Raw genomic sequence first — 12,862 nt, 5'->3', positions numbered from 1 at the left:
ATAGAATATGTTTGATTATTGATCCTGAATTATCCATATGCATTTGTTTTAAAAATGGTAACCCTTGTTATTTTAGAGTGTGCATGCCTACATGGTCACACCACAATTCATTGAGAATTTAGGACAGACAGGGTATTTATTGGAAAGTCATCTTCTGCTCAGCTCTTAAATGAATCCATTTATCTGTAGCACTGAATTTCATATCTGTCCAAATCTTCTTTTTATATTAGCTATAACTAAAGCTGAACGAGATTTGAAAGCTTTAAAGTAATGTCAGCTAAACTGATAAGACTAATGGCTGACATAAGTAGCTGAATAGCATGGTTAAATGGTCACAGTGTAAACCATACATATCAAATGCCCTGGCACCACTCTTTTGGAGTTGTCCAGATCCAAAGAAGGAACCTTTGAAAGGATATAGAACTGAAAAGAATGACCATGAGAGTATTTATACAAAAATGAATTTTTACCTTCTACCCTAGGGAGCAGAAAGAGATGAACAAAGGTAGGTAACTTCAAGAAAAGAGTCAGGTATTTGATTGGGGATCTGCATTTTGTGCTTTGATGGAGTTTGTGGGGTAGATGCCCAGGAGACACTCCCTAGTAGAGGGGCTTGAGGGAGCTTTCATCACCCTGTTTAGGGAGGTTGCCCAAGCCTGTGTGAATCCCCATAGGCAATCCCAAGGCCATCATGGAGTTAGCTTCATTCCAAATGCACTAAGAACAGCCAAAAGAAAACATTTCATACCAAAAACAGTTTTAAGAGAGGGGCTTGGGGGAAAAGATTGGAATAGGAGGAAGAAGGGGAGGAGAAGGAGGAGGGGAAGAGAGAGAGAGAGAGAGAGAGAGAGAGATCAGTATCAATCTGTGGAATATGTCAGCCTCAAAGATTAAAGCCCTAAGCCACATGACCTTGATTCTTGAAACACTACCTGTGACCTCAGTTTGAAACTAGTTTATAAAAAAAAATAGAAGTAATGTGTTCTTAAAAAAACGTAGGGACACATAGTTAGGAAACTTCTCTCCGTCTAGGAGCTGGTTCGGTATTCTGGGCTACAAAGTTCTTGCATGAGAGTGTAATAATGTAATACCTTTATCCAAGCAAAGTCAGGAGCTATCAGCCAACCTCCCAGCTTTTTGATATTATGAAAAAGGTTAGAAGAAAGTTCTTTTTAAAAAACTGCTTCATTAAATTTGCTTAATTGTTCAGGCATGTAGTCAATAACAAAGCAAGTAGAAAGAAGCAACCTTGTTTACAAGTGACCATTAGTTCTTCCTTCATTTAAAGAAATGAGGTTGAGTAACCAACTCCAGCTTGCCATGCAAAAGGCTACCATGTAACAGAAAACTGACTTGGCAAACTGAACAGGACAGTGTTCTGGGTTCAATCATTTTGTGGGTCAGTTAGCTTTGTTGTGCTCTAAATTCTAACCATTTCTCCCGTGTATACTGTTGCTTGGAAACAGAAAGTAGAATAATATGTAAGAAACCAAATCCATCCCTACTACTGGAAAAGCAAATAAATGCCCTCAAAATGTATATTGTACATTGGTTGATGGGTGGTAGCATTGTCTTCTTGGACAAAGATTAGCAAAAATAAAGTGACCCCTAATAAAAAAGCTCAGAAATTAAAATCAAAATGTATCTAGATCATGTTTTCTTAAATAGAATATACATACTTACAATGTGTATCATAATTTGTGGAAGAACTCACAGGAAGATACATTAGATTCAGTTAAACACGCTTTTTAATGTTGCCACAAAAGCAGCAGCAGACAATATTTATAGCTTCTTTACTGGTGGTGGACCTCATAAGTTGGCTTCAGTCAAGCATCACCCCCACCCCTAAGTTTCTTATTTTAATTCTAAGCCTTCATAAATGCATACATGTACAGTTTTAACTTGGATTCAAAATAGGTTCTTGGATGAAAAATGTCATGCATTTTTTGTGTAGTTGTATAAGTAACATTTAGCTAAAGATAGAAGGTAAAACTTCTTTTAAGTGGAACAAACAGATATGCAGGTATAGTTTTACTTTTAGAGCTGCAGTTAAATACCATATTTACTTCCCTAAGGGGTTACTAGCATATTGGGTTACCAATCTATAATGCATTTACCCCAAATGGTAAAAGTATATGTAACCTCTTAGGTCTGTGTTGACATATATATGACATTACAACACTTTGAAATGTCGTGATTGATCCCATTTAACTCAATGAGCCATGAGGAAGAGTCAATTTCAGAATGATTAATGAAGGGAAGGGTAAAACTCAGGAAGCTCCAGAAAAAAGAGAAACTACTTGATCCTCCAGGGCAGCCATCTTCTCTGGTTCTCTTATAAAATTGAGTAAAGTAGATCAAATCCCCTCAGCTTCCCAAGGTTCAGATCTAATGAGTGGCATAGTATCATATCCAGTTGTGCACCCATGTACATCTTTTAGGATTTCTGACTTAAGGTGACGCAGATGTCTCAAGGAAGAGCTCAGACGTTTTTCAGGAAGCGGTGGAGAACACATTTCAAATTTGAAATACTAAGCCCTGAAATTTTTCAGATGAAATACTAAGCTCTGAAAATTTTCAAATGGATGTTGGCATAAGGTTTATAAAGGAGGGGAAGGCAGCCTTCAGTCTCAACAGAATGTACTGTTTGCAGGTCTATTGCTGAGCCATTGATTGAATAACTGAATGTCAAATCAAATTTTGTTGCTATAACAACCAAACTAACTGGCCCATTAAGGGTTGCTCCTGGTCAGTAATCCAATCTGTTGTCCAGAATATGACTGTTTTGAATGTCCCCAAACTAATTTCATCAGAAGACTATTGAATTGGTGCCATCAGGTCTCAGAATGTTGAGAAAGGACCTACTGAGGCCTTCGGTTTCTTTCCTGAGTGTGGAATGACACAGAAACAAAACAATTTATATATTTGTTTTCTACTTTTGTTCTCCAATTATGGCATTTGGCATTTGGGGGGCACTTTAAAAGAGGAATGAATATTTTGGGTTAAATTGAACACAAATAGAGAAAAGCCAACAGTAAAAGGACTTTATTGTCTCCAGTCACATTTCAAAAGGTTACATTTATTGATAAATATCAGAGCTCTAAGAGGAAACATAAAAAAGTAAACATATAAATTAGAATGCTTAAACCTGCTAGTAATTAAAGAAATGAAAATTAAAATGATAATAGGGATCCTGTGAGCTTGGGCCAGAAGTTCAAGCAGCTGTGGCAGCTGCCAGGAGATTGGCATTGTAAATGTGTAGAGTCATTTTGAAAAACAATCTGACAATAAATTTTAAGAACCAGAAAATATTTCCCTACCATTGAAAATTTTTATCCTAAGGCAACAGTCCACAAGAAGAAAAAGGTTATAGTTGTGAAAACGTTTGTGGCAGCCGGATTGGTTCATCCTTGTAAAAATGTGGGAGGACCCGAAATGTTACACTTCAGAGGAATGGAGAGATAAGATCATAGTTCTCGTTAGAATATTACTAAGCAGCCATGAAAAGCTTTAAGTATGGAGGCAATGGGGCAACGCGAAAAGCGTTAAGTGAAAAAAAAGGAATACAAAGTCTCTATATTCGTCATGATTACAATATGTGGTATATGTTTCTCTATGGACAAGAAGTGAAGTGAAACAGAAGAAAAAAAAATCAGTTGTCTTTGAGTGGAGAAAATTTGGAGTCATATAGATTGAGCCCTAAATGTATATATGAGCAAATGTATCTCTTCTGAAATCACTAGGTATATGGTATCATAATGAAGTTAAAACACTAAATGAACCAAAAATGTTATATTGTAAACTTTGGAGCATTTTGAATTTGAGACTTAGAGAACAGTGTGAAACATAAACCTAAAAATGTTCCTTATAGCTATGCTTTCGCTTTCAACCCCTTTTCTTTCCTTTTTTTTTTTATTACAAAAGCAACATAAGATACACAAAAAAGCCCAAAGAACAATCTATAATTCATCCCCACCCTGTCTCTCACTTTATTCCAACCCTCCTACCATGAATACTATTTAGTGACTTTATACAAAGTAGTCTGAATTTGTAAAGCCAACTTCTATCGTTAGACAGTTTCTTTCCTTTTTTCCATCATTTACTAGCAGCAAGTAGCCACTACCATTTATTGATTCATGCAAAGTGCCGGTTACTGTACTCTTAGTTGTTGGGCTAATATCAAGTAGCTGATGAGAGAGAGAGATATCTTAGTCCCACTTTTATAGAAATGAGAGAGCTGATGTCCAAAATTACCTGCTAGGAAGTGGTAGGGCTGGGAACCCACAGCAGTTCTGACTGCAGAGTGCATGCTCTTCACCACTAGTGTCTGTTATAAGCAGTACCACACTTACAGCAGGGCAGCCTTGGGAGCCAAGAAGGGGACCAAGCTTCAGCGCTCCTTCTCCCGTGGGACTTGCTTTGCAAATCCCTCTGTAGTGGCTGGGACCGGCCAAGCAGGCAGGGCCAGCAGGAGAATGTCCCGCCTCCCCCCCCCCCCCCCACCGCGGTCCGCACGTGCCTCCGTCTCCTTGTTTCCTGCTTTGGCGCTGTCTCCCACTCTCAGCCATGTGCTCTCAGGTGTTCTAGTACTCCTACTCACAACGTGAGGCTATCTCTCGATGGGCCTGTGGTTATAGCAGAGTAACTGGCTGCAGGTCACTCCTGCCGGTCAAAGTGGTCTTTTTCCTTCACAGGATCGTGAGCGATTCCAACAATAACACTGGAATGTCAGCTCATGGTCCTCCTGAAAGCCACTCGGATCCTAAGATTTATTATTATTTTTACCATGGCTGAGGCAATCTTACCATGCTGTGTAAATTTTGAAGAATCCCATTATCATAGCATCTAAGATATGAAATGAATACTTATCAGAACCATAGCTGAGCTCCCCTCGGCATGTATTGGATTACCCTCCTTTTACATCCTCAGAGCCCCCTGGTGTGCTTTGACCCAGACTTCTCCAAAAGAGACCACTCCTTCCACTACCTTCACTCACGAGGAAACCGCCCACTGCTTTCTTCTGTCTCCATCAGGCAGACCTGGGTTAGAATCCTAATTCTGTCCCATACCAGTCGTACCAGTCCTTTACCAACTCTTCATTTCCTTGTCCGTAAAATGAATACCTCGACATCTAATTCACAGAGTGTGTAAAAATTAATTGTTTAACCTACTGCCTGGCACACATAGGTCCTTGGACTGGTAGATATCCATATAAGCTTTATTTTTACCATTCCACCTGAACAGAAGCTAGGATTCAGCCATTCTCAATCCTGCCCTCTCTAAACCCTAGAATTCCTTCTTTATTCTCTACCCTACTCACCATGCACATTCCTAGCCTTCACTTGCTGCCACCATCTGCTTTCCATGTTTCCATTCCAATACTGCTAATTACAGTGTTATGTTGGCAGCTACTAACTCATGCTACATAATCTGTGCTCTCTGACCTCAGTCTGCTTGGTCCTCATTCCAAGTTTTATTTCTCTCCCGCTAGATTGAAATTGCCATAGTAACTTCCCCAAATCTACATTCTTTTAAAGAACCCAGTTGCACCTTCTTTACTCTCAACATATTATCTGGCCTCCTGTTACGAAGAAGATCACCACTGTATAGCAAAGGCTGTGACAGCATAAATCAATACTGTAATAATCTCGCTAAAGCATCCCTATTAGAACTATTATTTCTCTCCTGAAAATCATTCAGTGTCTGTCCTCACATACAAAGCAATATCATGATCATGATTTTGGTTTGATTTTATTTCCTTTTTCGGAACCCTACATTTCAACGAATCTGAACAGGAGCCCCAAATCCCTTTCTATTCCACCTTTGAACTTACATTATGACCATTTCTTTTTTTGTGGAATGTCATTCCTCTGCATTTTCTATGTATCAAAATTCTGCCCGTCCTTCAGCACCATAATTAAAATTTCATATGCTCCATAAAAAACCTTCTGTGATTATTCCAGCTCACTTTCCTATTTTAAAACATATTGCTCTTTGTTCTACTTTTAGGGTGCATTCCACTTTTTATTATGTCATTTGTCTACGTTGCATCCCTCCTCTGAGAATATAAGCTTCTTAAGAAAATGAACCAGGAGCTACATATATTTATAAGTTCTTAGGAAGCCATGGTTGGAGTAGTTCACAGCCAATGTAGAGAGCAGGCTTAAAGGACCCCCTCTACTCTTTTCCTTCTCGCTGTCTTTGAAGTCTCTTTGAAGTGAAAGAAACCTCTACCCTGAGAAAAGCTCCTCAGGGAAACAGGTCAGATGAGGATCTGTGCTCCAGTAGGGATCTTTGAACTGAAGAGACAAAGCAGAGGGAAGAGGGTACATTTGAAATGTGGTCCAGAGGGCTCTGCTGTCTCCTATTGCTAAACAGTGTCAATGACCCTGTAATTTTCTCTGAGGCTGAGAAGTCACTTCAGTCCCAACCTTCGGGTTTTACAGATAACTGCCAAGAAAAGCTGCTTCTGCCTGGAACTTGTTTCATGGTGATCTCAGTTCGAGTGTCTTACAAACTGAGAAATGCAAAATCCTAGTCAATATGCCTCATGTCACGCCCTTTTCCTTAAAGAGCTTGGGTTAAGCACAGAAAGAATAGAGAGCCAGAAAGGAAGATTAAAAAGCACTGATTCAAAATGCGTGTGTGTATGTACATATATATCACCCTTAATACCAGCAGCACCATCAGAACAAGACTTTTTGTCCTTTATTAGATCTCATCTTATGCATGGAGACCCTTTGGAACAAGCATAATCTTCCACTACAATGTTGAGCTAAGCCTTCCAATAAAAATAAAGCCTAAGTTCTTCAGCAAAATGCTGTACAATCTTGGATTTCTCATTGCGTGTTTCTTAGCTACAACATTAATCCCAAATAGTTTTTAGAATCTCCTCTCCATCAAAAATAGAGGGAGATCTGAATACATCTTTCTAAAGTATCCTAGTTACAATCAGAAAGGTGCCTCTTTACTTCTCTTTCTATGAAACAGTGACATCTACTGCTCGGTGGGGCTAATCCTGGGGGATGTTCTAAGGCTAGAACCACCAGTGATTCAGCTCTTCCGCCTTTGGAGTCAGAGGCAGGACCACAGTCACTATCTCTTTCACTTCCCCGTCCTGCTGAGGCCCCTCCATAACACTATAATGTTTGAACTTCTGCACAAATTGCATTCTCTTCTTTCTGGATTAATTTCTTCTATAACAATTCTATCAGAAAGTCTTTCCTCATACCGAGCCCAAACTTGTTTCTTTTTAACATGTAACTTTCTCTTAGCCTTATCCTTGGAATAGTGTTCAACAAGTAAAATTCCTTTTCCACATGACAGCCCTAAAGACAAAACGTTGTTATATCCCGTCAGTTTTCTTTTTCCACCTAAATATTGTCACTTCCTTTGGCCCTCCTGGATATTGTTTTAAGCCCCTCTCTACATCTTTCCTAGTCTCTACATGTTCTTCTACTGATTCACGTACATCAGAAAAATAAAAGTGTGCATGCCACCAAAGGTCTATCATTATATAAATGAGTGACTTTATCCTTAAATGGCAGTAATGGCCTAGTGGGTAAGCAAGTGGAATTTGAAGAGAGAAGACCTGGGTTCAATCCTGGCTCTCCCACCTAAGCTATAGGTCTTATGCAAATTACCCAGCAGTTCCAAACCTTTATTTACTAGGCTGTAAAATGAACGTGACAATAATAGCCACCTAGTAGGTTTGCTCCAAGGCTTAAAATGAAATTCAGTGAGGCATTGTGTGAAGAGCACTTAGCACAGGTATTCTGAATACGCAAGAAATGGAAGCCTTCTTGGTATTAACCAGCTGCTGCTAAACTATATAAACAAACATGAGAAAAGTTGAGGAGAAATGGGAAGTAAGAAGCAAAAGAGGAAATAGAAGAAATAAGGAATGCACAGCATGTTTTAAATTAACTACAAAATGTAAAGTTTCTTAAAGTCTGAGCCAATTTTATGCATATCCTATGTGCCGAGCTCATATCCAGTGTCTGGCATATAAAAGCAGATTAGTAAGTGTTTTCTGGATGAGTGAACTTCATATAGATCAAAATATACTATGCAGCAATGGAGAAAAACATCATAAAGTTAGTATTACAGCAACATTTCCTATATGAAACATGATACAATATAAAAAGCCCAAATATAGCAGATGTTGGGCCATGCCTAGGTTGCATGGTACATTTAGTAACCTGAAAGAAGCTATTCATTCAGCAGTTTTTATTCATTTGGAAACAGTTGGATCCATATTGCACGCATACATCAAACTCTTTTCGACATAAACATCATCAACAAAAATTCATTTTAGTGACTACCTATGTTGAAGCGTAGGTGCTAAGAATACAAAGTATAAATTATCATTTCTTCCCTAGAGGCATTTACAGTATAGTTGAGAAAATAATTAAGTCACATAAAATGATCACTAAAAATACAAAGAATAAAAGAGTCATACAGCCAGTAGTAGCCAAATTATTCTAGCAGATGTCTCACATCATACCTCATAACCAATGGAGTCATTTTCCATTGCACATGAGTCAAGCCCACCAATTTTGGAGGTTTATTTTTCCCACTGTAAGTCAGGTAAAGTGCCTAAAGAAGGATAGGAAAACAGGGAAATTTGAAAGTATTTGAATGAACTTGGAGACAGTTCCTAATGCAGTTGCTAACCGCATAGCACTCAGAGAATTAAAGTTCTTCAGTGGTCTCAAGGAAAGCAAGCTGGATTCCATAGTAAGCTGGTGTCCCAGATAAAGGAATTACATTTTCTTGTTTATGTTCTCAGTGTAACCTCTCTTTGTTTGGTCTCACCATTTGCCTGATGAAGAGAGGAATAACTGAGCCGTCTGAATAACAGAATCATCATGAAAATTATATGAAATAATGCAATAGAAAGGCCTTTGAAAATCTTGCTCTGCAAATGCAGATTCAGAATATACAAAGAATTCTTAAAATTCATTGATAAAAACACAAACGATCTGTTGGAGATGACAGTCTCATGCACTCAGTCTTTCTGCCCCCACTTGTCTGCACAAGGCTGGCCTTAGGGCCTGGAACACTTCCTTACCAAGAGTTAAAGTGCCCACACAGCCTGTGCTGGGCTTATCACCTTGTGTGGAAATATACTTCCTTGTTTCAGGCTTCGTGACTACTCTTTGTCTTTGCTTAAACAGTGTGTGTCATATGGCACTTGGCCAACCCCACTGCTTTATCTGTTCTCCAAGCAAAAATGGATGGGGTTCCTTGCACTGTAGCAAGAGAAGGGGAAAGACCTTCTGGCCATGGGGTACCAATACCCACTGCTGAAGCTGATCTAGCTCTGTCTCTTTTCTATCTAAGTAAAGTGTGGCTCCATCCAGTGCTTGACTGTGTTGTGTTTTCCTTGGTGACTCTGACACCAAGATGCAAAGGGCAGAATTGTTTGGACTTTTACTCCTGGTGATTGACATAGTGATGAACTTTACTCTTCTCCATGTATTATAGAAATAAGCTATCAATCCATGAAAATACATGGAGGAAACTTAAATGCATATTACTAAGTGAAAGAAGCCAATCTGAAAAAGCCATATGCTCTATGATTCCAACTATATGACATTCTGGACAAGGCAAAACTATGGAGACAATAAAAAGATCAGTGGTTGCCAGGGGTTAGGGCAGAGGGAGGGATGAACAGGTGGAACACAGAGGATATTTAGGACAGTCAGACTACTCTGTACGATACTATAATGGTGAATGCATGTCTTTATAAATGTCTCCAAACCCATAAAATGTACAGCACCAAGAGTGAACCTTAATCTAAACTATGATTGTTAGGTGATAATGATATGTCAGTATAGGCCCATCAGTTGTGACAAATGTACTACTCTGGCAGGGGATGTTGATAATGGTGGGGAATCTACAAATGTATCAGGGCAGGGAGTGTATGGGAACTCTCTGTATCTGCCCCTCAATCTTGCTGTGAACTTAAAACTACTCTAATAAATAAAGTCTATTAAGAAAAGTCAATAACCTGGCCAACTTCCCTTTTCCCCCATCTGCTTTTTCAATATCTTCCACATGGTAAACTCTATACACACCAATCACACTTAAAACCATGGAATTAAAAAGTGTCTGTTACAGTTTATTTCCGTGTACCTTTGCTTAAAGGACAATTATTCAGATGGGGGTCAAAAAGTAAAGTGAAGTAGAGATTAACAGTCAAAATCTTAAAGGTTCCATTTAAATTAAATGATCTGGATAATTTATTGGGCAATTAAGTAGTAGCGCTGGAATTTTAGATTATAGATGTTGAATTTGAGGGTCCCACTTGCCTAGTTATAGCAACAATTAAACTTGTTTACCCTAAAAAATTGAGTTGCTAAGGTAAGCTGAACTTTGCATGACCATATGGGCATTAGTTGAAAGGATCTCATTACACACCTTGATCTATTTTGGTTAAGATAAACATGAACGTTTTTCATATTTGCTAAGATTCTTTAAATTCTTTGGGGAATTCCAAGTCATATAGTATTTAATATCAAGTATTGTTCAAAGTAAATGATCTAATGCCAAGAACACTTAGAAGGGCTTTCAGATATACATTAGACTTGAGCAGTAAAACAAAAGTAATGTATTATCAAAAGAAGAGAAAAAAAATCATGAGAGTTTTGAAAGGGAGATTATGCAGAGCTTCTTCTAAGTTGGTCTTTGAGAAAAGGAACGTGTTGGTCTTCACTTTACAACAAAACTGCTAAGGGAGTACTTGGGGAAAATTGAAAATACACTTGTCAGCAATTCCAGATAACATGGTTTTGAAGGTTAACTGTTGGCCAAGGAAGTAAAAACGGTGGATGAATGACAAGCTAAGTGAATGTCTAACAGTTGTTGATGCTTTAGAAGTCAAACAGAAACCAAAGGAAATGGAGAGCATAGGTCCAAGAAAAGAATCAATGTGGCAAAATAGGAAATGTGTACTTTTGGAACGACTGTCAAAACAAAAACAAAAACAAAAACAAACCCACAAAACAAAACCCTGCTATACCTCTTTGAATAACATGGAAAAGAAGCAGTAGGGTCTCTGTTATGTTCAGCTATGTAACTTGTAAATAAGGAATCTTGATTTTACAGTTAATACTGTCCACATATAAAACACTTAATAATATTGATATTGCTGATCTATTGATGTATTTATAATGATTGGGTGTTAGAAATTGGTCACATCAAAGGTTCTTGAAGAAAAATGAAATAGGGCCTTTTTTCTTAAGGGAGAAAATAAATTTATAGATTTTTAACATCTGAAGCCTCATGGGAAATAAGCAAGATGCATGTTTAAGGAATGTCAATTACAGACAATTACAGACAGTTACAAATGCCTTTCTTTTTAAAAAATGGTCTGTCATAAAATGGTGATATGAAACCTTTACTATTGATTATTGTATTCTACTGGAAATTTCTCAGGCTGTGGAATTAGGCAGCTAAGGTTACTTGCTGCTCATTATTATGCATATTGTACAAGTAACTTAACTTCTGTGAACCTCGATTTCCTCATCTGTAAAATGGGGATAATGAAAATATTTACTTTATAGTGTTCTGTCAGGGAATAACATCTGCAGAGTGCTTAGCTCATGTCTAGTTAGCATGAAACATTGGATGAAGACAAACTTAATAAAGAGTTTGGTGTTATAGTTTAAAATATTGGCTTAAATATGAAATGAGAAAATTCTAACATCAATACATATCGGGAAAGTTTTGGAATCAGACCCAAGATATTATGAAGAGATCTTTTACCCAATGGGAAGGTTAGATTCAACATACGATAGTGGAGGGCAGCTACTAGAACAAAGAAATCTATTTCATCATAACTCTCCAATGAATTTAAATTCTTCAGTCAACTCATTGCAAATATGTTTATTTAATATATGCTCTAAATAATAGCAACTTATCAAGTTACTCAATATCCTGACGAATAAGACTTTTGAAACATGAATACAATCTCATAGGAGAATAAAACAGGTGCCTTAGAGAAAACATAAACTGTTCTTGTAAAGGATACCTTCCTATTATATTTTACATGTTTCTGTTATTAAAAGAAAGATGCTTAGTTTTTTTCATCTAGAACATTGCATAATGACAGGTGAGCATCTTTTTCTGTAATTATTCTGCTACAATATGAATAACCAACAGGCACAGAAATTAGTTTCACTGAAAGGGAAGGAATTCAAATTGTGAGAAGAATGGTACTATTGTTAATTTCCATTTTCTATTGAAAATAAGAACAAAAATTAAAACATCAAAAAAAATTGCCATTGTATCTTCTGCCGCAGAGAGAATTCTTTGAAAATTCTGTCTTTATAGCATTCATTCAACAGCATTGTCAGAGCTTTGCATAGTGAATTCTATGGAATACGAAAGCAAGGGAATGGCGATAACTTGCTGTCCCATAACTTAAGACTCCCACTGTTGTCATCTGCTGCTTCCTTCCCTTCTTACTGGCAGGAGAATATGTCTCAAGCAGTGGTCCCACCGAAGATCACAATCCCAATAATATTTAGCCCACACAACCCTATTTATTTGTGAGCTCTGAGGAATAAATACCCTATTGACCCCTCACCTCAGGGATCTTCTGCAAGAAAATCTAATGAAAAAGAAAGTATTGATTATTCTTTTAGTATTAAGCCAGTATCTCTTGTCATCTGTTTACAAAGAACATTGGCTAGTGGATTATGTCTTTTAGACAGTTTTTCTGAATGGCTTAGTGGTTCAACCTGGCCTCTTCTAGGTGGATTCAAATCAAAGAAAGTGTTAATTCACATTTCAGCGTATTAGAAAAATATAAGTGAAATAAAGATACAAAATGGTGTTGAAAATCACCTCCATT

Source organism: Delphinapterus leucas, chromosome 11, assembly GCF_059928025.1.
Source record: "Delphinapterus leucas isolate spDelLeu-1000000601 "Yukka" chromosome 11, BTC_Dleu_Yukka2, whole genome shotgun sequence".
NCBI classification, from domain to species: domain Eukaryota; kingdom Metazoa; phylum Chordata; class Mammalia; order Artiodactyla; family Monodontidae; genus Delphinapterus; species Delphinapterus leucas.
The sequence above is the reverse complement of the archived record's forward strand: the minus strand, read 5'-3'. Positions refer to the sequence as shown.